Genomic DNA, 23,829 nt, shown 5'->3' on the forward strand with positions numbered 1-23,829 from the left:
TCTGTGCTTAGAAAGCACAGTGGGGTCACGTTGTGGTTTACTGAGAGGTTGCAAAAGATGGGAAATAGAGGTTCAGGGAGGTGAACTGCCCTGCCTAAGGTCACCTGGTGTTAAGAGGAAGAGCCAGGATTTGAACCCACAGTCTCTAGATCTTAGCTCTTCCCTTCAGTGACACTGCCACACCAGGGCCAGCAGAGGGCAGGTGGGGATTGGAGGGGCGGGGGGGGGGGGGGGGGACACACACACACACAACAGTGATGCTGGGGATAGGGTGGTACACCCAAGAGGGCAAAAAGCAGTATGGGATGGAGGGAGCATTGTGGCCTCATGCCCAGTCCTCAGTCCTCTGGCCAACGCTGTGAGCAAGGCATTCGGTGGGCACCAGGGCTCCTGGGGCTTGGCCTTTGGCTGGGCCTTGTGGACCTGGCCTGCCCAGGAGGAGCTGTCTGACAGGCTTGTGGGATAGACCTGGTCAGCCGAGTTTATCCTTTACCAAGTGCCCAGCGGGGCCCCAGGAAGCTGGGGGAAGACCTGGAGGGCTTTGCTGGGACCCCGAAGATTCTCAATGTCTATGCCTCCCTCTCCATCTAGGCCAGGAGCTCCCTGGGGTCCCGGCCTGCCTGACTTGTGTCCCTCCCAGGAGTGCCCAGCATAGCAAGGGCCTAGCACAGGACTCAGGGCACCACTCCTTGTGCTGAATTAGGATGCACGGCTTTGGAGAGGATGGGAAGTGCGCTCCCCGATTCCACAGGACGGCTGGTGTGGTAGAGGAAGCGGGTGGCAAAAGCCCGAGCCGGGGATCAGACGGATCAGACGGAGGGCTGCCCGGACAAGATGGGCCCCGGAGCCTCCAACTGGATCTGCTGCGACCGTGGGCAGGCCACTGCCTTCTTCACATCCCGGGGGACAAAGGCTGAAAGAGGTGCCTGGACCTAGGGCCGGAAGCTAACCTGGGCAAGGTGGGAGGGACCAGCCGGCCCACTTCAGTTCTGCAGCCACCGCGGCCCCGGCCCCGGGCGCCCGCCTCCGCCCCGGGTGCCTCCCACCGCCCGCCGGGTGACCTTGACCCCGCGCCCCGGCCTCCTAATCCGGCCCCACCCCGCGCTGGGGAGGGGGAGGCGGGGGGGGGCGTCGCCGGGCAGCCAGGGGGCGCCGAGGCCGCGGGCGCCCCTCCCGGCCCTCCCGGCCCTCCCGGCCCTCGCGCAGGCCCCCCTGGCGGCGGGCGGCGGGCGGCGGGCGGCGGGCGGCGCGCTCGGGGCGCCGGGGGCGGGGCGGGGCGGGGGGCGCGGCGCTCCCCCCGCGGTGCCCAGGCCGGGGCGCGGGGCGGGCCGGGCGGGCTAATCCCGTATGTAAATGGCAGCCAATGGAGGGTGGTGTTGCGCGGGGCTGGGATTAGGGCCGGGGCGAATGGCTGGCAATCTTACTGGGATTACAGAACAAAGAGCCTCCCTGCGCTCCCGCTCTCGGCTCCGCTCCCCGCGCCGCGCCCCGCCCTCCGCCGCAGCCCGCGCCGGGGGTGGGGGCCGCCGAGCGCCAGCCCCCCGGCCGGCCCGAGACCCCCGCCGCGGCCCCTCCCCGGCCGGCGCCGCGCGCCCCGCGCCCCGCGCCCCGCGCCCCGCGCCCCCGCCCCCGCCCCCGCCGCCGCCGCCGCGCCGCGCCTCCCGCCGCCGCGCCTTCCCCCATTCTCCCGGATTAATTAAGGAGGCAGCGGCAGGAGGCTGGGTCCTGGCCGCGGGCCGGGGCCGGGGCGCCGCTGGCAGGAGCGCTTGGGGATCCTCCAAGGTAGGAGAAACTTTTGCGGGGGGCGGGCGCCGAGGCCCTGCTCCCCTGCTCCGCCGCCCCCCCGCCCCCCGCCCCCCACCCCCCACCCCGCCGCGGCCCCCGCCCCTCCCCCTCCCCTCCCCCCTCCCCTCCCCTCCCCTCCCCCTCCAGGTGCTCCAGGACCCGGTCCCGCGTTCGGGTGCCGGGGAGGCACGTGACTGCGACTCGGGTTCGGGCCGGCCGCCCCCCACCTGCCGGGAGGGGCTGGGAGGCGGGCGCTGTCCCCCCGGCCCGGCCGGAGCTGGGGGCGCCCCCGGCGGGCGGCGGCGCCCGCAGGCTGCTGCGGTTGGCGAATGAGGTCAGTGGTGCTGCCCGCGGCGGCGGCCGCCAGTGTGGGAGCGGAGGGGGCCGGAGCGGGCTGGGGAGGCCGCGGGTCCCCGCCCCCCGCCCCCCGCCCCCCGCCCCCCGGGCTGGGCCGTCTCCCGGCCGGGCCCCCCGCGCGCAGGCCGAGTCCCCGCACAGCCGGCACTGCCCGGGCGCAGCGGCCCCTGCGGGTCCCCCGGGAGGGGGCCGGTCCGAGCCGCGGCAGCTGAAGCTCCGGGGAGAGCCGAAGAGCCTGGCCTCGGAGGGCGGCGGTGGGGCCACCGAGCTTCCAGAGGAGCAAGTTGGGGGTGCCCCGCGCGTGGTGGTCTCTGAGTTCCTGCACATGGGCAGGGAGGCCTGTGCAGCGCCACAGGGTGCGCCGCGCCCACCCCCCCATCCCGAGTCCTTGGAAATGATGGGCTTGGTGCCTCTCCTGGGCTCCAGCCACGGCCTGCGGCCAGGGACAGGGACGATGCCCTGGCCTGGGCCCAGGGCAGAGGGGGGCCTTGCAGCTGAGAGTTCTGCCCTCCTGGCGGTGCTGGAGGAGCCCTGCACATCTGGCCATATGACCCAGCCTCAAAAGACCAGACCTGGGGTGGGAGCCTCTTCCATTCCCATCGCAGCCAAAGTGAGGGACCTGGCTTGCAGGGGTCCCCGCACCAGGACCCTTAGGGGAAGCACATGCCTTGGATGGAGCATGGGACTGGTGATGAGGGGCGTGGGACTGCCCTGGGATTCCCCCCCCCCCCCCCCCCCCCCCCGGCCCCAGTAGCCGGGGTGTGGGGCTGGTGTGGACAGCTAGAGGAGTGGGCGTTTGGTCACACTGGAAGGAAGGGGCTGCAGGAAGCTGCTCTGACCTCCTTTGGCGGGATTTGGTAGCCCCGCAGCTGGGACTGCTTGCTCCTGGGCACTGCTATGGTCCTCGGGGGCTTGGGAGGTGCCTTTCCAAGCAGCCATTTATTTCAGCAGCGTCATTCCCAAAGGGAAAGGGCACTGGCATTGATTATTTATTCAGAGCAGGAGGTAGTAGTGGCTGGGAGGCTGGTGGCTGCTGGTGGCTGCCTGCAGGGAAGATCTGGGCGCCGGGGTGGCAAAGAGGGGGTGGTCAGGCACCCATCACGAGCCACCCATTGCGAGTGGGAGCATAGGAGGCTTCGAGGTAGACCCTGACCTCTTCTGAACAGGAACTGCTGGACCAAGGGCAGACCCGGCTCCAAGGTGACAGGAAGTCGGAATCCCCGACCTGCTTTCGGGATGTGAGAGGCTTAAGACCACGCCCCGTGCCATAGCCTGCTCTGAGAGTGACCTAGAAAGTTGAGGCTCTGACTCAGAGGGTCCCAGCAGAGGAACCAAGCAACGGTGGGAACTCTGTGGCCACTGGTTGCCTGCACATTTAAAATGTGGAAGACCTGGGGCCGAAGGTTGCAAAACTGGGTCTCGGAGATGGCATTGTAGGGACAAGTGTAACCAACTTAAGAGGACTGACTGTTCTCTTGGTGCTGGAGGAAGGGTCATTTACGTGCAATGTGTTAATCACAAATACTTTCCATCTGTTCTTTGAAGGCTAGTCTCCCAGAGCCTTCCGACACAGTGGCGGTTGTTAGCGTTCGGTGCTTGGAAATAGTCGGAAAGGCGGGCATAATGATAGGGGTCTCGGAGGCAGCTGTTCTAGCAGCCTGTCTCCAGCAGCCAGGGCCTGCGCGTTTTGGTGGCAGCTGGGTTGTCAGAAACCCAGGTGAGGATCTCGGGGCGATGCGACGGGCGACGCCTTGGGGCGTTTATATCCTGAGTGTGACCTTGGTGTTAGGTTTTTTAGTAACTAAATGGAAATGAGACCGCCAAGGCAAGCGAGGGTCCAAGAACAGATTTTATTGCAGGCACCCTCGGGCGAGGTTCCACGACTCACGGAGGGAAGAGTGAGTCGGGGAAGTCGCGCCAAGACAAGGTGGCAGGGGGTTTACGTAACGTTGTAAGGCAGAACGGTTTCCTATTGGTCGGCTCATATGCAAAGGAAGGATGGCATCCAACCAGTCAGAGTGACCCCTCACTATGCAAAGGAAGGATTGCAGTTCGGTCAGTCAAAGGTGACTTCCTCCTCTGGGGTTTGAAGGGCATTGGGTTCGGTTGGGGAAGTCCAAAGGAGAGGTCTAAGGGTCTGCGTCAAGCTGTCAGCAGGTCATTGGTCCATTGGCGTCCCAAGTGGAGGTAGTGACAGGAACTTCAGCCATTTTGGGGTATCCGCCATCTTGAGGAGTTTCCCTTCCCGCCTGGCCCCAACACTTGGAAGCGCAGATCGCTTCTCCTGGTCCGTCCCCATTCTGGATTCTGGTTCATCCGCTCTGGCTCTCCTCTATCCATCAACTGGCTCGTGGAATCCCGAAGTTTTCTTGAATGGCCTTCGCATATGCTGTTCTTCACTGGAAGGTTCTTCCCATCCTTCCCCTGTAGGAGTGGGAGACTTCCTCTGATGTCCTGACCTGGCCAGAGTGGGGGTATGCGCGGTGGGATTTGCTGCTCTCGTCGCCTCTCTGTGAAGACTTAACTGGCTGCTGTGTCCTCGGGCTGGCATCCCATCCCAGGGCCGGCCCAGGGGCTACCTCTGTGTCCCCCGTGACGTCCTGTCCTTCCTCTGTCCCAGTGTTGATCTCACTCAGAAGTTCCACATCTGCCTCCCAGTTGCTCTAGGAACAGGGCAGGGTCCGAGGCTTGCTTTGGATTCCCTGGTGCCCCGGGGCTGGTCCCCAAATACTTGAGGAATGACTACCTGAGGGAATGAATGAAAGAATGAAGTCTAGCTTCAGGCCCTGGGCCCACATTGCTAAGGAGCTTCTCCTGTTCCTGAATCCCCTTCTCTGGGGAAGCACTCCCCTCCCCATGGTGGCGAGAATCCAGGATCTTCCCCTGCCCCCTTATCCTCCCCGGCCCCGAGCCTGTGTCTTCCCCTCAAACCTGAGCCTGGGGCTTTGCTCCCAGGATGTCCTTAGCCCCGCTTCTCTCAGCCCTCCAACTCTTGGCTCTTTGTGGGTGCTCTCTTTGTGATGCCTCGCGGCTGGGTTCTCTGGGACAAGCAGGAATGTGTGCCCAGCCCCCTGGGCCCATGGAGGCCTCAAGGGGCACCTCGGAACAAGACCTGCGGAGTTAACTCACAGACAAAGAGGAACAGTGCAGGACTCTGGGCCAAGGGCTTGGAACCTTCCAGAAAAGTGTGAGGCCCAGAAGATGTAGACCCTTGAGGCACCTGCAAGGGAATTCCCAGCAGGAATTCATAAGCCAGGCCAGAGTAGTGGAGGGATCGTTTTATGTGGGAGAACTGGAAGAGATAAAAATGGTTATGAGGCAGTGAGATGCTCCCCCTTCTGTGGCTGGGTGACAGTGGAGATTTCTGTGGGTAGGTGTTGGGGTGTCCAGGCGGGGCCCACGAGGAGCCAGCTCCCTCGCTTCGTTCCCAGGTCCCTCATTTGCAGGCAGATCTGGCTGGGACTCAGTGATCCTCATGCTCACCAGGGTGGATACTGTATCATTTCAGACTCAGTGCTGTGGGTTACGGCTGATGACAGCAAAGGGGCTCAGAGCCCCCGGCAAGGATGTGCAAGGGGCTCAGCGCTTGTTCGCTTTGTGGGGAGTTAGATTTGTTGAATGAGCTGAGTGAGGCCCTACTTTGTCCTTGCCCGGGCTTGGGATGCCTGGTGGGGGTGTCCCGGGCAGAAGTCTTGCTCCTGACTCCCATCCTCTTGGTCTGGAGCCGGGCTTGGCCAACACAGAGCTATTTGTGTGCCCACCTGTCTCCCTCCTTCAGGACCACCTGCTTCTGGTTGCCAGATCTGGCTAATAAAAATAGGGATGCCCAGTTAAATTTGGATTTCAGATAAGCCATGGATAATGCAGGATTGAAGACGTAACGTATACTAAAGACTTACTTGTTTATCTGAAGCCGAACTGGGGTCTTGTGTTTGATCTGGCAACCCTACAGCTCTGACCTCTGGGCAGTGGGACTGTTGGGGACTGGGGAGAGGCTCAGGGCGTGGTTGGGCCTGGGGTTGGGGTCAGGGCTCAGCCTAAAGCTCCCGGAAGGGTCTGGGTCAGTTAGCAGCAGGCAGGTCTCATTCCTGTTTCCTTGGCTGGGCTTTCTCCAGGCCGCGGTCCCAGGGTCCAGATCCCCTGTTAGCTTGGGTGGTGTGGGCGACCCAGGGATCCCCCAGTCTGGGAACCCCTGGTTTTCAGAGATTTCTGTTCACTGTGGCGGGAGGCAGGGGGAAGGGTGGTGGTAGGGTGCACCAAATCAGACACCCGAGTTAGGGTTTGCAGAGCCAGGCCTGAGCACTGGGAGGCTGTTTTCTCTAATGCCCCCCCCCCCCCCCCACTCCATCAAGGCCTCTGTGCTGTGCTGAGGCCCCTGGAATGTGAACTGACTGTAGCCAGGAAGCAAGGGGCAGGGTCTCAGGTACCATGTCCCTCCTCCCCCAAATCCAGGCTGTATGCTCACATGTGAAGTGGAGAACATACCCCATGTCCTGCCAGCGTCTCAGCTGCTGTGGCAGGGGGTGGCTTCCAGAGCTGGATATGTGGGTCACCCCATGCGGGTCTGGAGTGGAGACTGTGGGAAGCCAGAGGTGAGTGGTCCTGGCTCGGGGGCTTGGGCTTCTGGGCAGCCTGCAGGTGCCCAGCAAGGCTACATAGTTGGAGATGGAGGGCCTGAACCCGGAGCTGGAAGGAGCCCCTCTCAGGCTGCTTCTCTCCCGGAGGCTTGGGCAGGGCCAGGCTTGTTTGCCGATTGGAGTGGGAGCGTGGTCTTCAGGTACATTTTCTGGCTTCTGGTAGAACCACCATAGAGGGGAGTCTCTGTCCATCCGTCTGTCACTCTTAACCGACCACTAAGAAACTTACAGATGCCCCAGGTCTGCAGGGTCTCAGGTCCTGGCATCCGGCCCCAGGCCAGCAAGTAGGAGGGGCTCACCCCATAGGTTGTCCTGTTTTGTTTTGTTTTAAAGATTTTATTTATTTATTCATGAGAGACACAGGCAGAGGGAGAAGCAGGCTCCCGGCAAGGAGCCCGATACAGGACTCGATCCCAGGACCCCGGGATAACGACCTGAGCCGAAGGCAGACACTTAACCACTGAGCCCCCCAGATGCTCCTCTCCTGTTTTATCAAGGGATGAGTGATATCCAGTGAAATGCTCAAGTTTTAGTAAATGTGCCTTCTGAGCGGTTTGACTCTGTACACATTCACATGGCCCAGCCCCTGTCAAGACACGGAACATTCCATCACCCCTTAAAGTTCCCTTAAGCTCACTTGCACCCAACCTCTTGCCCTCCCCCAGCCCCTGGCAACCACTGTGTGTTTTCTTTTTTCTTTTCTTTGCTCTCCTTTTAACCACTGTGTGTTTTCTGTCTCTGTACTTTTGCATTTTCTAGAATGTCACATAAATGCAGTCACACAGAATGCAGCCTGAGTCTGGCTTCTTAGACCTTTTGGTTGCTGAGTACTGTTCCATCATAGGACTGTGCCACACGGCTCCCCCTTTCTGGTGGTGGTGGTGGTGGTGGTGGTGGTCAGGGACACTGGGTGTACAGAGCCCTGCTTGGGACCAGCCCGGAGGAGGGGGTACCCTTTGCTCATTGTTACAAAGGCACTGCCTGTACCCCATCCCCACCCCCATAGAGAGCTGACCCTGAGCCAAGAGAGGTGCGCATCTCTCCGCAGAGCTAGAATTTCATCCTCTGGTTCTGGTGACTCACAGAGCCAGCGAGCCTGCGATGAAATTACACCTGCCCGCAGCTGCCCTCACACCCACAACCCTCCGCCGTGCAGGTGGGCTCCTGGGACAGTGATGCTCTGAGGCCAGGACAGCTGGGGGGCGGGCGAGGGCAGCCGTCTGTGCCCTGTGCTGTCTCCCCCATCTCCACGTGCCCCGCTCCCCGGGATCTGGGGGTCTCTGGCTGTGCATCCCCGGTCTGCTCCTACAGTCTTTTAGCTTGGGGTAGAAGGTCTGTGTTTTCCAGAAGCAGGGGCAGGGCTTGTTCTGGGGGTGTAGTGGGGTGGGGAGGGACAATGAGGTTGGTGTTACAGTCAGGAACACGATTTAGGGTCATATAGAAGGGGGCTCTGTGACCTCCAGCAAGTGACTTCTGATCTCTGTGCTTGGATCGGGGCATCTGCAAATGGGAGAACAGAGCCTCTGGTTTGCAGGCCGGAGAGGGATTCAGCTGTGGTCACACAGGCCAGTGGGCCTCCGACGGGGAGGAGGTGCGGCCATGCAGACCTCCTCCCGTGTCTCCCTTGGAGCCGGAGTAGGGCCACTTTCATCCACATTTACCTGGTGGGGTTCTAAATACAAATGTTTGCCATCTGCCTCTGCCTGCGGCCCGCCCCACGTGGACAGTGGCTGTTCTGAACATTTCTGTGGGCATCACTGAGATTTCGGTTGGGCGCAGAAGCTTCTAGGTGGGTTGATTCCAGCCCTGCCACCTGCCTGCTTCGTGTGATTTGGACAGCTGCCAAGCCGGCTGAGCCTCAGTTTGACCATCTGAGAAGGAAGAAAGCAGTACCTTGCAGAGTTGTGGGTGGGCGTCATGAACGGTGGTGTCTGAGTGAAGGGGGGCCCAACAGGGGCTTGACAGCCTCCCAGGGCATGTGGGCCCCGCAGGAAAAGGAGCTCCTGGGGTGTTAACATGACCTGCATGGGTGTCTTGAGAGATTTCAGGAGTTTTACCTTTGTTTTTGGTAAACAGGTCATTTTTTTTTTCTTGATGAGCTCAGCTGCCCCCCTGACTCCCCTGGCTCAGTCTCAAAGCCTGCACCCCTCGGCCCGCCCCTTGGGCTGTACTTGGTGGGAAGCCTGTGGCAGGCTCCTGGGTGGCTCCCTGGAAGTGGGCAGGATCTCTGTCTACCCACCCACCCAGCTCCAAGGTGGTCCCGGCGGGCTCCAGGGGGGTCTTATGACTGGGCCCAGTCTGGTGTCTCTCTCATGTTTATCCAGGAGCTGGTTTTTCAGGTGTGCCGGCTTCCAGCAGAGAGGCCCAGGTTGGGAGAGGTAGGGCCTTTGGGAAGGGGGGCAGTTGCCCCTGTTCCCCTGTGTGCATCCTGGCTTCCAGCTTAGGTTAAGCACATCCTCCCTCTGGTCCTGGTCCATTGCCCTGCATATCCAAGGGAGTGATGCCCCCCCCCCCCCCAGGCCATGGAACCAGCAGGGCCTTTGAAGCCAGCCAGACATGGAGTCAAGTCTCAGTTCTAACCACTGACCTGCTGTGTGCTCTCCGGCAAGTGGCTTCGCCTCTCTGAGCCTCATCAGAACAGATGAGGGTGCTTCTCCCTCTGTAGCAGTGCTCTTGGGAGGATCAGCACATCCGGTTGGGGGAAGCTGGTTACCAATCCAATTTTCTCACCTTGGCGCATGACGACCCCAGTCCTCCCCAGAGAAGAACTGGTTGCCGTCCTTCCCTGCTGTGCTCTTACATCCTCTGCCCACAGAGCAAGTGGGCATGCCTCAGTTTCTGTTTCTGTCAGCTGGGGAAAACCCCTGATGGCGGGGAACTGGTTAGTCCCCTGGAGCTGTGGCTACCCAGGGGCAGTGGCCCTGTGGTGGGTTTTTGGAGAACCCTCTATTCCCAGAGAGATGTGCCTGAGGACAGCCTGCAGGAGGTGACTTTTCACTGGCCCCTGGAGGGTGGGTGGAGTCTGAACCCAGGAGTAGTCTGGGGTGGGCATTCCAAATGCAGGCAAGGGGTTGGGAGGGGATGGGGATGGGGGTTGGGGAAGGGCAGAAGTGTGTGGGTCCAGAGACCACAGTGATTGCACAGGTGGCCACGGGAGCATCTTACTGTAGAAGTGATGGCAGGGCCAAGCTCTGGCCATTGTGTTGGGTCCAGGTGAAGACCTTCATCCGATTGCCTCCCTCCCAGACTGGGCATGCTCAGCCCCTGCCTGTTTCCGTGCCAGCACAGTGAGCTTCCCTGGGTTTCTAGAACATACTGTGCTGCTGTCTTGCCTCCCCGTGTGGTGTGGCTTCTCCCTGGAACGTACTTAATGCTCCCTGTTGGTCGGTTTCATTGGGCTGATTTTTGCTTGCAGGTCTCAGCTTGGATGGCACTTCTCTCTGGAAGCCTTCCCCGTGCGCCCTTCCAAGTCTGGTGTTAGGTGCCGCTCCTCTGTGTTCCGACAACCCCTGAATGTCCCCCAGCACAGGCCTCCTCACGTACTGGGTTCTAACTGCCCTTGCGCTTGTCTGTCACCCTCTGTTGGGTCCAGGCCTTGAAGCTTTGTCCCTCCGCCTCCCTGCCCCCAGCACCCTGCCTGGCACAGAGTGAATATCCAGTACAGACTTGCTAAGTGAGTTAGAAGCGGCTAGGTGTTAGGGCACTCGGGGTGGAGCTTTGGAAGGTCCACTCTTCAATACTGATTTTCATTGGCTCACCCCATCCTCCTCAGTTGCTGGCCTGGCTGTGGCTCTTGGAGGCATCTAGGGTGGTGGTGGGGGAGGGTGGTGGTCCGGGGGGGACACTGTGTCTCCCTGGGCTGGGTGCAACCCAGTTTGGGGGGTTCCCCCCTGTGAAGGCAGCTGGTGTATGTGGAGAGAGCACAAGTGTGGAGCGTCAGTACAGTTAATCCCCTGGGCTATTTAGACACACGCTTGTGTGCGTGTACTTGCTTGCGTGTGTGTGTGTGTGTGTGTGTGTGTGTGTGCCCACACACACATATGTGTGGCATTCTGGGGGCTGCTGGTGGTGACTGTGTCGGATAACCTGAGGTTTAGGCGAATCCCAGCCACCAGCCTGGGACAGGTACTGCTGAGTGTGCAGAGCCCCCTTGAGTCCCGGCAGGTGGCACAGGGGGACGAGTCTGTTGGTTAGGAGTGCGTTTGGCTCCAGGTAATAGAAAATCTCACGTGAACAGCTTTGGCAGGGGGGTTATTTATTACCTCCCAAGGAAAAGCCAGTGTCTAGGCAGTCGGAGGCTGGGACGGGGGCTCGGCGATGCTGTAAGGGGCTCGCTTCTTTTCCTCCCTAACTTGTTAGGTTGTTTAGCTTGCCTTTTTTTTTTTTTTTTTTTTTTTTTTTTTGTTTAGCTTGCTTTAAAAATTATTTTTCCTTGAAGCATACCCTAAAGTGTGCTTTTAGAGTTGTGTGATATTTACCGCTAATTTCAGGGCATTTCATCACCAGGAGAAGAAATCCTGACCCATTAAGTAGTCAGCCTTCTGCTCTCCCCACCCCCAATCCCTGGCGACCACTGATTCATGTTCTGTCCCTACAGATTTGCCTATTCTGGATGTTTCGAATCAGTGGAGTACTGTAACATGTGGCCTTGGCATCTGGCTTCTTTCGCTGAGCATCATATTTTCAAGGTCATCCATGTGTGGCAGATGTCAAGAGTGCCTCTCCTTGTTATGGCCAAATAATATTCCGTTGTGTGGATGGGCCACCTTTTCTTTTCTTTCTTTTTTTTTTATTTTTATTTTTTTTATTTTTTTATTTTTTTGAGATAGCATTTTTTTAAATTTTTTTTTTATTTATTTATGATAGTCATACAGAGAGAGAGAGGCAGAGACATAGGCAGAGGGATAAGCAGGCTCCATGCACCGGGAGCCCGATGTGGGATTTGATCCCGGGTCTCGAGGATCGCGCCCTGGGCCAAAGGCAGGCGCCAAACCGCTGCACCACCCAGGGATCCCCTCTTTTTTTTTTTTTAAAAGAGTTTTATTTACTTATTCATGAGAGACACCGAGAGAGAGAGAGAGAGAGAGAGAGAGAGAGAGAGAGACAGACACAGGCAGAGGGAGAAGCAGGCTCCCCGCAGGGAGGCTGACGTGGGACTCGATCCCGGATCCCGGGATCACGCCCTGAGACAAAGGCAGATGCTCAACCGCTGAGCCACCCAGGCGTCCCTGGGCCACCTTTTCTTATCCATTCATCGGCTGAGGGACATGTGGGTCATTCCCCGCTTTGGCTGTGTGAATAGCACTGCTGTGAGCACTTGTATACAAGTTTTTTTTTTCTCTCTCAATTAATTAATTAATTTATTCATGAGAGACACAGAGAGGGAGAGACACAGGCAGAGGGAGAAGCAGGCTCCATGCAGTGAGTTTGACATGGGACTTGACCCTGGGTCTCCAGGATCACACCCTGGGCCGAAGGCAGCGCTAAACTGCTGAGCCACCCGGGCTGCCCTGTATACAAGTTTTTGAGTAAACTCTGTTGTCTCTTCTCTTGGCTAAACACCTGTGAGTGGGATTGGCAGGTCATTTTAGAGGTTCCATGTTTAACATACTGAGGAACTGCCTGGCTGTTGTCCAAAGTGGCTGCGCCATTTTACATTCCCACCAGCAGTGTATGTGGATCCAGTTTTTCCACATCCTTGCCAGCACTTGGGATTGTCTTTTTGATTACAGCCATCGTGGAAAGGGTGAAGTGCTACTACACGTGATTTTGATTTAGCTTGTTGGATTTTTATCTTTATGTTTATGCCTCATGGTCACGGAATGGCCACATCCCCTCCAGCCCTCACACCCATGGCCCAGGTGGAGAGAAGGAGTGAGGGCAGAGTGCTTCTACTCTCAAAGCTTTGCCTTCACATATGTTCTCCTCAGTGGTTTCTTCAGTTTCGCATATGTCAGACTTTGGTCCTGTGGTGCCCCCTAACTGGGAAGCTAGAGGTGTGCCTACTGGGGGGGAAGGGGATTGGGAATGCTAGTGGGCAGGCATCGCCCCTCTTTGCCCCTTGTGGCCCAGACCAGTGTGGACATCTTCATTTCTCCAGGAGCAAGAAGAGGGATGTGGAGCACCCCACCCCCTCAACAGGTAGTGCGGGGGCTTGGATCATGGGTGCCTGGCTCTTCTGTGGTCCAGAGTTACCACTGCCCATCTGAGGCCCCAGGGGATTCCAGTTTGCGGAGGGCGGTACCAGTCACCTGCCATGCCTCCTTGACCCTGTCCCTATCCAGTCACCTCCTTTGTGCTCAGCCCAGGAGGCCTGTGAGCCTAAGGCTCATTCCATCCTGCCTCAGGGCCTTTGCTCCTCCCTTCCCTGTACCCAACTATGGAACATCTTGCCTTTAAAAGTGGCCTGGGCCGGACCTCAGACACAGCTGGTGGGAGTGTCCAGTGGTGTGGCCATTTTTGGAAAAAGGTTTATTATTTTCGCTGACCTGTAATCACATCATAAAGGTAAAAGTCACCGTGTCAGTATTCTATCCAGTGGCTTTTAGTATAGTCACAAGGTTGGGCCACTGTCACCACTGTCTCATTCCAGAAGAATTTTTATCACCCCCAAAAGAAACCCCATATCCATTAGCCGTCCCTCCCTGTTCCCCCCACTCCCACCCCCTAGCAACCACTAATGGTGTCTCTGTGGATTTGGGGGCAGCTTTTTGTAAGTTAAAACACATGCTTACCATATGACCAGGCAGTTCTGCTCCTCGGTATTTGCCCAAGGAAAATGAAAACTTAGGTTTACATAAGAACCTGAAGAAAAGAGCTACCTGCAGTGGTTTTATTCATAATTGCCCCACACTGGAAATAATGTCCGTGTCCAGCTGGTGGTGCGTGGAGAAGCAAACCCCCATACGTGCAGACTGTGGGGTACTGGTCAGCGTCGAAAAGGAGCAAGCACTTGATCCAGACAGCATGGTGACCCGTAGGCGTGCTAAGCTGGCTGGAGGGTGCAGACCCAGAAAGCCAGGTCCTGTTGCGTTCATACGACATCTTGGAAAATGCAAAACCATAGGAATGGAGCCGATCCGGAGTCGCGTGGGGATGAGTTGACTTGGGCCTGCAGGAATTTAGGGTGTTGGTGGGACTGCCCTGTGTCTTGATCATGGTGGCAGTTATTCCAGCAAGCGTGCATTTATAAAAACTCCAGACTCCCAGGACTGGTGGCCAAAGAGCGTGACTTTCACTGTGTGTATGTTACCTCTCGGCTTTATTTTTTTATTTAAAGATTTTATTTATTTATTTATTCCTGAGAGATACAGAGAATGAGAGAGAGAGAGAGAGAGAGAGAGAGAGAGGCAGAGGCAGAGACACAGGCAGAGGGAGAAGCAGGCTCTGTGCAGGGAGCCTGACGTGGGACTCGATCCCGGGACTCTAGGATCATGCCCTGGGCTGAAGGCGGCGCTAAACCGCTGAGCCACCTGGGCTGCCCACCTCTCGGCTTTAGAAAGCCATCCCGAACCTGGAGCTGGCCCCTCTCAGATTAACCCCTGTGCGGGGTTTACCCTTTCCATTGCTCTAGTTGGTGCCAGTCCTCCTTATACATGTGACTGTGGGGTTTGGGTCTTTCGGATTGGGCCTCATACCTGGGGCTGGGGCTTCCTGGACAGGGTGTGCCGTGCGGTCCGCTGTTGATCCCTGAACCATTAGAACTGGAAGGGACCTCAGAATAGGTTGAAGACCTTTCCTTTTCACACAGGGAAGCTGAGGCCAGGGCAGAGAAGGCACTCGGCTGATTCCAGAGTCCTAAGAATCAAGATCAAAACCACATCTTGTGACTCCTGGGCCAGGACTCCTTGCCCTCCTGCGGGTGCCGGAGCCTCCCTTGTCTGACTGTTCCAGGAGACTGGGCGGGCACAGCAAGGCCAAACAGCTGGCGGGAGGTTTTAGAGCAGATGAGGTGGAAGATGGGGTCGGGAGGTGGTCAGGGCCTCTAAAACCCCCAAATGAGGAGAGAAAAGAGTGTAGCTCATGGTGGCTACACATTCTGCCCACAGGCTGGAGGTGGAATGTGGTTGGTTTCCTTGATGTGTAGGAATGGCTGGTGGCCCCTGGGGACAGGCTAGGGGCGGGAGGGTGGGGGCACGCCAGCTTCTGCCCTGATGGGTACCCTGATGCCCCATTATGTGTCCAGGTAAATCCCAACAGACCTGGTCCTTGGGGTGTGCAGGGTGGGGCTGACAACCTGGAAAAATCTTAAGGAGCAACTCCAGGAGACCCTGACAGGGATAGGTGGGCTCTCTTGGGTGGTGACTCTTGTCAGGCAGGAGAGACGCAGGAGAGACCCAGCCTCAGAGATGCAGGCCCTGGGTTTATCCTGGCGTTGATGTTGAGTGGCTGCTGTGTGGGCTGCATCCACCCTCGAGGTGTGGCTGAGAGGTCTGGAAGCTACTGTGAGGGTGAGCATGGGTGCGGGGGGGGGGACAGGCAGGTGCACCTGCAGCATGGAGCTGGAGCTGGTGCTCAGGGAGCCAGTTCGGAGCTACGTGAGCCCCATGAGGAGGGTTCTCAGGCTGTAGGCTGTGCAAGGCCAGCGGGTGCCCTGGACGGGGCCATGAGGATGCCAGAAGTAAGGACTGGGACGCCTCCCTGCCGACCTGGACCTCTGTGGGGACACGGCTTTGGAACAGGAGTGATTTTCTCATCCCAGGCTTCAGATGGGTCTCCTGGGGCAGGAAATCAGTGCCTCTCTGCTCCCATTTTTTGGGCTCTGTGCAGCTGCAGGTTGGTGGTGGGGGCCGGGGGCAGACTGGCTAAGCTGGAGTCTGGGGTCTGTGTAGAGGGCAAGCAGTTCCTGGAATTGTGCTGTGCCATCTCTCTAACCCCCACTGTCCTGGAAGGCCCATGATCTTGGCAACACAGGACCCTTTTCTGAGCCCTAAGCCCTGTTTTTGGCTCAGAAAATGATGTCTCCATACTTTGAGGCCCCTTCTGGTTTTCAGGACTCACAGGGCCTCACTGTGACCCCAGTCAGGAAGCCTGGCCCCTTTCCTGAAGCTCCTTACCCTCTGGGGGAGGCAGAAAAGGAATTTGTGCTAAAGAGATCTTCTGTGAATATCTGCCTGTCAGCCGCTGGGCAGCGAGCCGTGCCCAGGGGCCTCTGGAGGGCTGCTTCCGGGACGTCACGGGTTGGGTGCACATTTGCTCTTTCCAGCAGACCTTGCTTTGAAGCTGGCCCCTGACTCTTCTGGCTGTGTGACATTGGGCAAGTTACTCAACCTTTCTGAGCATCCCTGTCTTCTGTCAAATGGGAAGAATGCCATTGTGCTCTAGGGTTGCTGTGGGGGATTAAAAGGATGCTCACAGCACAGCACTGGGCAGTCATGTGGCTGTTGATGGTAATGGTGACCATAATGTGACGTGGCGTTTCAGCTAGGCTCAAGGCCAAGGTAGGGTTTGGGTAGAAAGAAAGGCTCTGCTGGGCCTTGCTTCCACTGCCCACCACTGCTCTGGGAGGGAGGAAGGGGCAGGGTGCCGTGGATGTTTGTCTTTTTTGGAGACAGAAATGATGCCCAGGGAAGGGAAGCAAGTTGCCCAGCATCACACAGCCAGTGGGTTGGCAAAGACTTGGCTAGACCCAGATCTCACAAGGAGTGGCCCTGTGCACACTCCTGAGACTCAGGCTTGGCGACGGGCTGCTCTGTCATCAGTCATTGGGCTCTAGGTGGGGGATGGTGCGGCCTGGGCTGGGCTGCAGGTTCTTCCCATCCCCGGGGAGAAATCAATGGAATACTACCACCTGGCCAGAGCTGCCGGTGAGCCTGGCTTGCCCTGGTGGATCGAGGTGGCCAGGCTCTCCTCATCCACGTGAGGGAGTGTGAGCACAGCAGGGCCGTAGTGAGCCTTTACACACGAGCCTGCGTGGGCTTTGGGAGGGGAGGGCTGGGCAACAGAGTGTGAACATGTCCACACTGGCTCCCCCACAGTTCTTGTGGAATCATAGGAAGTTCGCATGCACAGTGTGGCTCTGTTGCCCAGCAAGGGATGGGTGACGGTCCCTGCCCATGTCTGCTGGGGATGCTGGGGTGTCGGATGTGATGGAGGATGAAAGCCCTGACAGAGTATATGTGTGAGGGGGTGTTGGTTCACCTGCGTGTTCACGCCTCTGACCCTCCAGCTACCGAATTAAGTGTGTCATCCCCCAGGGACCAGGTCACTAATGTGTACCAGCCCCCGAGCCAGCAGGTGGCGGGGACTGCGGCACGGTGCCCGCGGGACAGAGCGCGTGGCCCAGTGGACAGGGAGGCCCCGTGGGCGAGTGGGCGGGGCGCGGGCAGGCATCGGCATCGGCCTGTGCAGCAGCCAGCCGGCCGGAGGGCCCTGGGCGGCAGGTGCCTCTGCCGGGTACCTGCTGGACAGACCTTGATGGAAAAGGCCTCTTCTCTCGAGTGCCGTCACCATTTATACCTCAGCTGCTGTTTCCCCACCTGGGAGCCCCGGGTCAGGGCCTGGGTCTGATTTACCCCCAGTTCTGGGGCTGGGGTATCTGGGTGCACTGAAGGAGCCGCGTGATGAGTTGGTGCTCCACGCATCCGGCAGGAGTGCCTCCCACCGGGAGCGCACGGGACTGGGACCAGGGGAGCTCGTGGGATGGGGAGTGTGGGAGGACAGGGTCCTGCAGGCTGTGGCGTCGGGATTTAAAGGAGCTGGAACAAGAGGCATGGGATCGCAGGGCATTGGGGGTGGGCACAGGGTGACTGTGATGACTGCTCTTGCATGGATCGGGGCAGGTATGGAGGCCAGAGGCCAGGGGAGGGGGCGTGGTGGTCCATTCACCTGGGGTGGAGGGTAAGAAGGTCTTGAGAGAAGTTTCCAAAGGCGTAGTTGAGGCCCACTTTGGGGTGGTGTTTGGAGTTAGAAGCCAGTTCTCCTCATCCCAACCTGCGGCAGGGCCTGACCTTCCCTGGGACCCCTGCCCCCTACCCCTGGCAGACTGGGTTGAGCGGGACAGCCAGCAGCAGGAGGAGGGAGGGAGCGGGCCAGCTCAGGAGGGCTGGCTGGGGTGGGAGCCTGTGAGCCAGAGCCTTGAGATTAGATCACCCACTGTGATTAGCTTTTTTCTGCCCAGCCTTTTCCCGACAAGAAAGGGCCTGATGCTCCGCTCCTCATCCATGTTGCTCATCCTTCTGAGAAGGCCTGTTTATGTCTGGCAGGGGGGCTCTCAGGAGATGGGATCGCCCCAGGGGCTGGCACCACCCCAGTGCTCGCTTCTTCCCACCACCTCCTGACACCCAGCCCCCAAGCGCTCCAGAAGCTTAAGACCCAATACATACTTTCACCTCCTGCAGCTGAGTTGCCAAGGTTCAGCCAGAACCAGGGGACAGGTGCTGGGGTTTCCTGATACCCAGCCCAGTGCCGGGCCTGCATGTCCTACCCCAGAGCCCCCTCACATGGGGGAGCAGAAGCATCCGTGTGCTGCCTGTCCGGGGACCTGCGTGAGCTAACTCAGAGTTGATGGATGCGGTGATGTCAGGGCGGGACAGCAGCTCTGTAGTCCTCCTCCCCATCATCACTCCCGTGTCTTTAATGAGCACCTGTGATCTCTAGGCCCCGGGCCAGACACTCTTCACATGTCAGCTTTCCGTCCTCGAAACGCTGAGAGCAGCAGAATTGGTGGCGCCAGTTTGCTCACAAGGAAACTGAGGCATGGTGTGTCTGCCTTCACTGACGTCACAGGCCGGTGATAGCTGGGTAGGGACTCAGAGCCAGGCTGGATTGACCCCCAAGCCCAGACATTTCCCTGCTCCTCCAGCTGGGAGGTCAGCCTGGTGTGGACAGGGCCTCAGCCTTAGGGGGACCCCATGTAGTGGGGCTGGAGGTGCCCTGGGTGCCCTGGCCTCCATGGAGGCCAAGGATGGTCTACTCTGGTTAAGCTTCATTTTGCAGTCCCTGCTCTGACTTCTTTGAGTCCTCGCTCATTCACCAAGCAAGTATATATGGAGTGCCTGCTGTGGTTCTGGGGCTTAGCCAGGAACAAAACTAAATTTCTGTCCCCATGTGTGCATGTTCTGTTGGGGGTGTTGTTGAGACCACCCCCACTGGCTTGTGGTTCCCTCCCTCCCGTCCTGCACACACCTCCTCATCCAATGGGATGAAGCAACTCTTCAGCGTCCTAGACCAGCAGAGGGCCAGCGGGGAGAGGCTCCTGGCTCAGGCTCTGAGATCTAGCTGGAAGGATGTAGGAGGCCTGCATGTGTGTTTGTCCAATCCCATTTCTTGAGGTTTTCCCATCCTAGAGAATGAAGCCCTCTGGAGCCCTCTGCACCCATTCTCCTGCCCTTCTGGTGTGCCACCCCAGAATCAGAACCTGGGCATCACTCCAGGTACCCCCTTCTGGGGACTCCCCCATCCATGCTGTCACAAATCTCTGCCCTTTTCTTGGTCACAACCACCCTCCCCTCCAACCTGCTGCTGCTGCCCTTGGCCTCAGACCTGGCCATCTCTTGCCTGGACCATTGAAGAAGCTTGGTTACCACCGGCTCCCTGGCTCTGGATCCATGTCTGCCCAATCCTGCCAGGATCCCTAAAACTAACATCTTGCCCCTGCTCCCAACTCTTCAGTGAGTCCTGCTCCCTAAATGATGATGACCTAAGGTTCTTGACCTGGCCCCCATGGCCGAGCCTGCCCCTCTGCCCACCACTTCCTGCCCTGCGCTGGACCTTCTAGGCACGCAGAGCCGGCCCCACCCCACCCACCACCCTGCTCAGGCCCAGTTGAGACACGTGGGCGGCTGGACTGGAGGTTGGGTTTCCCCGGGCAGCCAGTAATTTGGCACTCCTTCAAACGGGTCTAGCTGTATTTGCTCAGCATTTGTTTCCAGGGAGGGGGGCTGCTCACATCCCCTGCATATGAGCAGAGCTTGGGCCCGTTCCCCTGGCTATGCTCCTGCCCTGCGAACTCCTGCTACCCGGTGGCATGCCACTCCACTCGGCTCAGGTGTCACCTCTTCACGGAGCCTGCTAGCCCCACCCGCTAGCCTGTGCTTCTTGCATGTCACTCATTTTTACCTTTGCTATAAAATGCATAAACTTTAAATGTCCATAGTGATGAGTTTTTACCTGTGTATACCCATGTAACCATTTAAATCAAGGTGTATCATAGTGGTGTTTTGTTTTGTTTTGATTTTTAAAAGAGATTTTATTTATTTGATAGAGAGTGAGAGACAGCATGAGAGATAGGGAAGAATCAGGGAAAAGCAGACTCAGCAGGGAGCCTGACTTGGGGCTCAATCCTGGAACTCTGAGATCATGACCTGAGCCAACTGAGTCACCCAGGTGCCCTGGATCACACTTTTAATCTTTTTTTTTTTTCTTAATAGTCTATTTTATTGTCATCCCCACCACCCTCCAGCCTGGGAGGGACTCTCTCACAGGCAGGAGCACCTGCCGTGGGTCCTGTGCTGTATCGAATGAAGCATGACAGAGGTGATTGTGCACAGTGGTCACGTCCCATGTGTGTGACTATGAGTGGGGGGTTGTGGCCGGGGCCCTGGGAATTTGTATGTTTTGAGACCGGCCAGGGGCACACCTGCAAGGGCAGATGCCCCGTCCTCGGCTGGGAGAGGCCTGGGTCCCCTTCCTGGCCAAGGGCCTCCACGGGGAGCAGGGGCCCTGCCTGGAGAGGCCCCTGCAGGCTGGCAGCCTGGAGATTAGTCTCCAAGGCCACACCGCCAGTTGCCATAGGCACGCGGGCCGAGTCAGAATTGCGATTTCTCATCCTAGTCACGCAGGCGGCGGCTGGCCCTGCCTGCCTGGAGCCTGGAGCTGGGCTTTAAATAACGGGGCAGAAACCTGACCCTGGAGAGCCGCCTGCCCACTGGAGCCCAGCCTCCCCTCCTGGCAAGGCAGGCACGGGGCCAGCTGGTCACTCTGTCCCACCAGCAGCACCCCCTGATCACCCGCGGGGCGCCGAAACCCCACAAAACCTGGATTTGCAGGCTCCCTTCACGGTCTCCATGCCCAGCACCCAGGCCTGGCCTCGGGGAGCCCCGTCTGTGGGGAGGCTGCCCCACTTCATGAACCCCTCTCCACTCCATGGGGATAAGGCCGTACCTTCTGGAAGCCCTGGACTAAGAGGAGACCGGCTTCCCACAGCCAGCTCGCAGACCTGCCCCTTCCCCCAGCACCCCTCGGCAGAGAAGGCCGAGGCCTCCCTCATTTTCCAGGAAAGCCGCAGGAGGCTTGTGCTTCCCTGCTTCTGCCCTTTGCCCGGGCCGGGCCTGCTTTCCTGTCCGGGGGGCGGGGCGGCTGGAAGGCCTGAGCTTTCTGCTATTTCTCTCCAGATTGCAGAAATGACACGTCCTTAGCTCAGATCAATTACGAAAGATGAAAAGTAGAGGGAAGAGAGGTCACCCGTGGATGCAGCCCAGCAAGGCGCACGGCCTGTGTGGGGACCATTCTTGGCTCTTCCAAGATGGGTACCTGGGGCCGGTCATCGCCCCAACGTCGCTTCCACCCCCCCATGGGGCGCTTGGATTGTCTGCTGTTTCCCTTTGGTGTGTGTGCTGTGTGTATTTACGGATGTGTGACATGCTTTGGCGAGATGCCTTTGCACATAAGTCTTCATGTTGCCGAGAGTTTTCTCAGGATGAAGCGAGAAAACTGAAAGTGCAGGTCACAGGGTGCGAACTCGGTTCACTGTCTTTAGGTATGTCGGGACAGCGCCCCTGTTGTCTGCCACCTAACCGGGGATCCCATACCTGACATCTTTTTAAAACTTTTTTACTGAAAAAAAAAAAAAAAAAAAAAGCTATGGGTTCTAAGTCAACAGCTCGATAAGTTTTTAGAAACTGAATCCTCTCCAGGTAACAGCCCAGATCGAGGACAGAACATTCCCAGCCCCCCAGGAGCCCCTTTCATGCCTCCTTCCAACCACCCCCCCCCCCCCCCCCGGCCCCACCAAAATGACCAGCATCCTGACTTCTACCTTCGGAGTTCGGATGTGTTTGAGCTGCACATAAATGGAATCCTACAGTGTGACCTTTGGCTCCTGGATGCTTTCATCATATTTGAGAGACTCGGCCGTGTTGCTGTGGGTAGTTGTGGTTTGTTCACGTCTGATGTCTTTTTCAACAGACCAGCCACTGGGGAGAATGTACCGGAAGCAAGCATGTATGGGCACCGCTCTAGATCCAGGATGCCTACTGTTAGAATTGTTGCCCATTTACAAAGAAATCAAGTTTGTTTCCCAAAGGACCTAGCCAGTGAATAAGAAAGAATTTGCAACTGGCATAGCAGTTATGCACACGGGAGAGCACATTGCGTTCTGGTGCAAACGTGCGCGGGTCATGCAGCGATCTGGGGTGGGGGCTGTCCCCCCTGGGCCTCAGCTTCTCCAGATGCACATGGAGATGGTTGGGCGAGGGGCTCATCCATCTCTACATGCTCCAACATCATATACTTTGAAGCACTGAGAGCTCATTTCCCAAAGTAGTTGAAGCCTGCTCTTGCAGTCCTATTTCCATATAGGGCCTTTCTACCCAAAGCAAACATGAGCGTCCCTTGACCGCTGCCCATGTGACCCCCTGCCAGGTGCCTTGTGGAAGTCTGTCCTTCAAAAAATGTGCACAGACCTTTTAATGGTCTTGAGAGGGGCACCTGGGTGGCTCAGTCGGTTAAGCATCTGCCTTTGGCTCAGGTCATGATCCTGGGGTCCTGGGATCAAGCCCCATGTCGGGCTGTCTGTTTCTCCCTCTCCTTCTGGAATCCCTCTCTCATTCTTTCTCTCTCAAGTAAATAAATTAAAGGTCTTGACAAATGGATGACTTCACTTGCAGACCTCTAGGGACGGAGAGCTCGATGCCTACCTGGCTGCCTATTTTGCTCGTGGACAGCCCACCTGGCTGGGAGATATTTTCTTGGGTTGAACCAGAGCCTGTATCCCTGTGACTTCTACTGCTATGACACCAGTGAGCCTGGGGCTGGCTTGGAACTTAAGAGCCAGTCATGGGCTCAAGGCTTGGGGAGACCCATGTGCATCACCAGACTTAGTGTCATGGGTGTTTCTAGATAACTCTTAGTAAATGGCTGTTATTATTTATTTATTTATTTATTTATTTATTTATTTATTTTTTATTTATTTATTTATGATAGTCATACAGAGAGAGAGAGAGAGAGAGGCAGAGACACAGGCAGAGGGAGAAGCAGGCTCCATGCACCGGGAGCCTGATGTGGGATTCGATCCCGGGTCTCCAGGATCGCGCCCTGGGCCAAAGGCAGGCGCCAAACCGCTGCGCCACCCAGGGATCCCGGCTGTTATTATTTAATTGGGGTAAAACAACCCATCACACAGAATTGACCATCACAACCATTTTTAGGTATCCAGTTCAGTAGCGTTGGGTACATTGACGTTACGGTGCAACCCGTCTCCAGAACTTTCTCATCTGCCCCTGATGAGACTGAAACTCGTCCCCAGTAAACACTAGCTCCCCCGAGCCCCTGGCACCCACCATCCTCCTTCCTATCTCTGTGAGTATGGGTACTCTAGGGACCTCATACAAGTGGAATTGTACAGTATCTGCCTTTTTGCAACCCGCTTATTGTCCCTGGGTTCATCCATGTCGTAACATTTGCCAAAATTTCCTTCTTGTTTAAAAATAGTAATATTCGGGATCCCTGGGTGGCGCAGCGGTTTAGCGTCTGCCTTTGGCCCAGGGCGCGATCCTGGAGACCCTGGATCGAATCCCACGTCGGGCTCCCGGTGCATGGAGCCTGCTTCTCCCTCTGCCTGTGTCTCTGCCTCTCTCTCTCTCTCTCTCTCTCTGCGACTATCATAATTAAATTAAAAAATAAATAAAAATAGTAATATTCAAAATAATAATATTCTGGGGGGAGCACCTGGGTGGCTCGGTTGAGTGTCCAACTCTTGATTTTGGCTCAGGTCATGATCTCAGGGTCATGGGATTGAGCCCTGTGTCAGGCTCCATGCTCAGTTCGGTGTCTGCTTATCCATCTCCTTCTGTTTCTCTCCACTCCCCAAATAAGTAAAGTCTTTGAAAAA

At 57.6% G+C, this 23,829-nt stretch overlaps 1 protein-coding gene across 6 annotated transcripts in view; it reads left to right on the forward strand.

The window, feature by feature from the left end:
* The first annotated feature begins 904 nt into the window (after positions 1-904).
* GTF2IRD1 (GTF2I repeat domain containing 1) overlaps positions 905-23,829 on the forward strand; it is a 112,773-nt gene continuing 89,848 nt past the window's right edge. For 2 of the 6 annotated variants that reach the window (XM_055339250.1, XM_055339252.1), the window contains exon 1: positions 6,715-6,734. The gene's annotated coding sequence lies outside the window, so the exon portion shown is untranslated. Of the gene's footprint in view, positions 923-1,654; positions 1,783-2,070; positions 2,120-6,714; positions 6,735-23,829 lie in introns of those variants that run through there. The other 4 variants (XM_055339255.1, XM_055339253.1, XM_055339254.1 and 1 more) reach the window with 4 other exon arrangements.

Source organism: Nyctereutes procyonoides, unplaced genomic scaffold (assembly GCF_905146905.1).
Source record: "Nyctereutes procyonoides isolate TBG_1078 unplaced genomic scaffold, NYPRO_anot_genome, whole genome shotgun sequence".
In the NCBI taxonomy this organism is placed as follows: Eukaryota; Metazoa; Chordata; class Mammalia; order Carnivora; family Canidae; genus Nyctereutes; species Nyctereutes procyonoides.